Genomic DNA, 5,796 nt, shown 5'->3' with positions numbered 1-5,796 from the left:
CTGCGCCCCGGCCTCGCCGTGCCCTGCTATCGCCGGCGCCCCCCTGGTGGCCCGGATGGGCGCGTGCCCGCACCCGCGCCCGACCCGCAAGGCCTCTGTGCCTATGACAAACGGGGCCCTCGCCCCAGAACATAAAAAAAAAATAAAAAATAAAAATAAAAATATAATAATAATAATAATAAAAATATATAAATAAATAAATAATAAATAATAAAATAAATAAAAACAATGAATATAATTAATAAAATTAAAATGATTTAATAATATTATTAATTAATTAATTAAGTTAATTAATCCGGTTTAATTAAATTAATTAACTAGTTAAGTTTAATTAAACTGTAATTAGATTAACCTAAACCCTAATTAATTTAATTAGAGAATGACAGGTGGGTCCCACTGGACCCACATGTCAGGGTTGACTCAGTCAACCCCTGTTGACTGCTGACGTCAGCATGACATCATGCTGACGTCATAAATACATTTTTTTCGAATTAATTAAATAAATAATTAAATTCCAAAATTGTTAAAATCTTTTAAAATTCATATCTTTTAATCTGTAACTCGGATTAAAATATTTTCAACGTGAAAGTTGCTCAGAACGACGAGACGATTCCGGATACGCAGTCCGTTCGTCCACCCCACCCCCTAACCTATCGAACCCGCAACTTTCCCCCTCCGGCTCCTCTGCCCGAAAACACGAAACACCGGGAATACTTTCCCGGATGATTCCCCCTTGACCAGTACCACCTTATACCACGTTAGGGCACGCCTAGCATCGCTTCTTGACATGTCATGCACCGATATGCATCTGTTTACTTGGTATTCATTGTTTCTTCCCCCTCTTCTCTCCGGTAGACTACGAGACCGACGCTGCTGCTGCCCAGTTCGACTACGGAGTTGACGACCCCTCTCTCTTGCCAGAGCACCCAGGCAAGCCCCCCCTTGATCACCAGATATCGCCTATTCTACTCTATACTGCTTGCATTAGAGTAGTGTAGCATGTTACCGCTTTCGTTAATCCTATTCTGATGCATAGCCTGACATTGTCGCTACATCTGTTGATACCTTACCTGCAATCCTAAATGCTTAGTATAGGATGCTAGTTTATCATCATTGGCCCTACATTCTTGTCAGTCTGCCTTGCTATACTATTGGGCCGTGATCACTCGAGAGGTGATCACGGGTATATACTATACATACATACATACTATACAGATGGTGACTAAAGTCGGGTCAGCTCGAAGAGTACCCGCGAGTGATTCACGGATTGGGGGCTGAAAGGACCTTTGTCCCGACGGCCCTCTGTGTGGATCTTTGTGGCGGAGCGACAGGGCAGGTTGAGACCGCCTAGGAGAGAGGTGGGCCTGGCCCTGTTCGGCGTTCGCGGACACTTAACACGCTTAACGAGATCTTGGTATTTGATCTGAGTCTGGCTACGAGCCTATACGCACTAACCATCTACGTGGGAGTAGTTATGGGTATCCCGACGTCGTGGTATCAGCCGAAGCACTTCAGACGTCAGCGACGGAGCGGCGCGCGCCGAATTGGACTGGAACGCCACTAGGCTAGGTCTGCTTTCGGCCGCCCACGCAACGTGCAGGTGTGCTCAGGGCGATGGGCCCAGACCCCTGCGCGCTTAGGTTTAGACCGGCGTGCTGGCCTCTCTGTTTTGCCTAGGTGGGGCTGCGACGTGTTGATCTTCCGAGGCCGGGCATGACCCAGGAAAGTGTGTCCGGCCAAATGGGATCGAGCATGTTGGGCTATGTGGTGCACCCCTGCAGGGAAGTTAATCTATTCGAATAGCCGTGATCTTCGGTAACAGGACGACTTGGAGTTGTACCTTGACCTTATGACAACTAGAACCGGATACTTAATAAAACACACCCTTCCAAGTGCCAGATACAACCGGTGGTCGCTCTACCTCAGGGATATGAGGAGGGGATCGCCGGGTAGGATTATGCTATGAGATGTTACTTGGAGATGCTACTTGGAGGACTTCGACCTACCCTCTTCTGCCTGTTGCAAGACGAAGGTGACCAGAAGCGTAGTCTTCGACAGGATTAGCTATCCCCCTCTTATTCTGGCATTCTGCAGTTCAGCCCACTGATATGGCCTCCTTACACATATACCCATGCATATGTAGTGTAGTTCCTTGCTTGCGAGTACTTTGGATGAGTACTCACGGTTGCTTTCTCCCCCCTTTCCCCCTTTCCCTTCCTTCTGGTTGTCGCAACCAGATGCTGGAGTCCAGGAGCCAGACGCCACCGTTGATGACGACCCCTACTACACCGGAGGTGCCTACTACTACGTGCAGCCCGCTGACGACGACCAGGAGTAGTTTAGGAGGATCCCAGGCAGGAGGCCTGCGCCTCTTTCGATCTGTATCCCAGTTTGTACTAGCCTTCTTAAGGCAACTTGTTTAACTTATGTCTGTACTCAGATATTGTTGCTTCCGCTGACTCGTCTATGATCGAGCACTTGTATTCGAGCCCTCGAGGCCCCTGGCTTGTATTATGATGCTTGTATGACTTATTTGTATTTGTAGAGTTGTGTTGTGATATCTTCCCGTGAGTCCCTGATCTTGATTGTACACATTTGCGTGCATGATTAGTGTACGATTGAATCGGGGGCGTCACAAGTTGGTATCAGAGCCGACTGCCTGTAGGAATCCCCTTTCCAACTCCTTGGCCGAAGTCGAGTCTAGACGTTACAAAAACTTTTACTAACTTGGCTGTGAGCCTTACGGGCCCACGTCGCCATCGGGTGGTACTAGGATCTTTTACTCCTCAACCTTTACTCTGGGACTCTGAACTCTTTTCTACTCGGGTTAAACGAAATTACTAACTCTGACTTTAGGATCCCGTTACCACGTTCACCCCAAAGTTGGATAAGCCATAGTTATTTTGCAGGATAGCATTTTGAATAGTGCCCGTGTTGTCATTTGACTCCATTGAAACATCTTTGTTTTCAGATGGAACCCGCGAGGCAGGTCGTGCGCCACACTGCGGCCATTGGTGCCTCAGGATCACCTGCTGTGCTAGCTGATATGATGACCTATCTGGGTTATCGCTGGCACCCTGAGTACACCGTCTACGAGGAGTACCAGGACTTTAACCAGGAGCAGTACCGTGCCATCGTCCACCTCTACTCTCGGGAGTATGAGTCCACTACCGTGCTGCACACCGCTCATGGTGTTGGAGTGACCATCGAGATGGCAGTCCACGATGCGGCTCATGCTGCTCTGACACGTCTTTGTGGAGAGTATCAGGCATTGGACACTTCCCCTTTCAGGCACATTCCCATCGCATCTGACGTTGGTGCGGAGGGATACTACACTGCCGCCTACTCCACCGTCACCCGAGAGCCTTTCCACCATCAGCGCCTGGTTCTGCATGCTGATGGGCTGGACCGAGCTAACAGAGCTCTTCGCCACGAGTTGTACACCACTCGTCAGCACCTTTACAGGGCTCTGACGCGGTTGCACCCCTTTGTCCGGTCTGGACAGCTGCCGCGTTCTGCGATCTACCCAGCCAGGACCGTGATGCCCCACGGTGTCGGATGGCCAGAGGTGGGAGGCTACTCTCCCGCACTTGGTCCTCTTCTGCCACCTGAGCGTCGGGTTCTACACCAGAGTATCCGCGGCCCCCAGGCCACTGACGTGGAGGACTATCCGTTGCCTCACTACCAGCTGTCAGGTTACAGCTACCTTCACAATACCTCCTGGGACTGATGTAGTCTTGCTCATTAGTTTTAGATGCACTCGCGAGCCTGCGTGCCGCCTATGATGACTTAGTCTATGTACGGAACTCTGTGTACTGAACTCTATGTCCGACCCCTTTTGTAAGTTATGCCGGCTATCTATGTGGTATCTGTCGTGCTCCTTTCATTATGCATGTTTCATCATGAATGACTCTTGTCTATGCAAATTCTCAATACTGAACTACCCCTGTTATATATTAGCAGGATGGTTAGACCAGCTGGTCGTGGTCGTGGTGGCAACTTCCCACCACCGCCTGAGTACATGGCTGGTATGATCCAACAGCTTGAGATGAATCGCCAGTTCATGGAAAACATGATGGCTCAGTTTCCTCGCCCCAATATGAACCAGCATCCAAACACAACAACTCTGCAGGATTTCATACGCCTCAACCCAAGTGTGTACCGCAGCTCAACCCAGCCGCTGGATGCTGATGACTGGCTCCGTGACATCACCTATGAGATGGAGTCTGCTGATGTAGCCCCTGCCAGCTATGTCACTTTTGCTTCCTTCTTCCTGAAGGGACCCGCAGCGCAATGGTGGGACAGCCACAGGCGTACTCTGCCAGTTGGAACAATCATCACCTGGCCAGACTTCCAGGCTGCCTTCCGTGCCCGCTTCATTCCTCAGGGAATCATGGACAGGAAGAAGCGTGAGTTTCGCAACCTCACCCAAGGCAACAAGACTGTTGAAGCTTATTAGCGGGAGTTTCTGGACTTATCCCGCTATGCTGAAGAAGACATTGCAACTGATGCTCGCAGACAGGAGAAGTTCCGTGAAGGCCTTCAAGCTGACATCAAGCTCACACTTCTAGTGCATGACTTTGCCGATTTCGCCACCTTGGTGAACAAGGCCATCAATGTCGAGACTGGTCTGCAAGAACACCAGAGCTCTCAAAGGCGCAACCGTGACACGGGCTCATCTTCGGGCCCGCCCTCGCAGAAGCGTAAGATATGGATCCCGAACAGCATGTACCGTCCAACTGCACCTGCCCCAAGGCAGTCTTATGCTGCACCTCGTCTGCCGGCTGCTCCAACCAGGCAGCCGAGGCTTCCAACTCCACCACCCCAAGCTCCTGTTCCTACCCCCGAGAATGGGTTGTGTTTCAGGTGCGGACAGCCAGGGCACCGTGCTAGGGAATGCAACCAGAAACAGAATCAACTGGCCCTTCCAGCAACTGGCCGTGGGAACAACCAGGCTCGCAACAACAATGCCAAGTCTTATGGCCGTGTTCATGCCAACCACATCGATCTGAATGAAGCTCAAGACCAGCCTGCTACTGTGATGGGTACACTCCTCGTAAATTCAGTACCAGCATCCGTTTTATTTGATACAGGTGCATCGCATTCATTCATGTCAGAAGATTTTGCATACAAGCACGATGTTAAATATGAGCAGATGAACACTTCGGTAGTGGTAAAAACCCCCGCGGGACAATGTCAGACCTCCATGGTTGGCATTGACGTCCCTGTGGAAATCGAAGGGTTGGAGTTTCGTGCCTCGCCCATTATACTGAAATCGTCTAACATCGACCTCATTCTGGGAATGGATTGGTTAAAGGTGCATACTGCTTCTATCGTTTGCGCCACTAAGACCGTCCATCTGCTACACCCTTCTGATGAAATAATTAGCTATGATGCTCATCTGGTTCGGAATGCCGAGGCCAGGCTTTATGCCTTAAACGCATTGAACGTTACACCACTCAAGGGCATTGAAAACATTCCCGTCGTGCGTGAATTCCTAGACGTCTTTCCTGAAGAACTCCCAGGGATTCCCCCTGCTAGAGCTGTCGAATTCGTCATCGACTTGAAACCGGGCACCACTCCTATAGCCAAGCGACCCTATAAGATGCCGCCGCATGAACTCCTTGAGCTTAAGGAGGAAATCGATAAATCTCTTCAAAGTGGTTTCATCCGCCCAAGTTGCTCTCCTTGGGGAGCACCTTCTCTCTTTGTCAAGAAGAAAGATGGGACAAACCGATTGGTCCAAGACTACCGTCCTATAAACCAAGCTACCATTCAGAATAAGTATCCTCTTCC

This window comes from Triticum dicoccoides, chromosome 3A (genome assembly GCF_002162155.2).
Source record: "Triticum dicoccoides isolate Atlit2015 ecotype Zavitan chromosome 3A, WEW_v2.0, whole genome shotgun sequence".
Classification (NCBI taxonomy): Eukaryota; Viridiplantae; Streptophyta; class Magnoliopsida; order Poales; family Poaceae; genus Triticum; species Triticum dicoccoides.
This window is presented reverse-complemented; position numbering follows the sequence as displayed.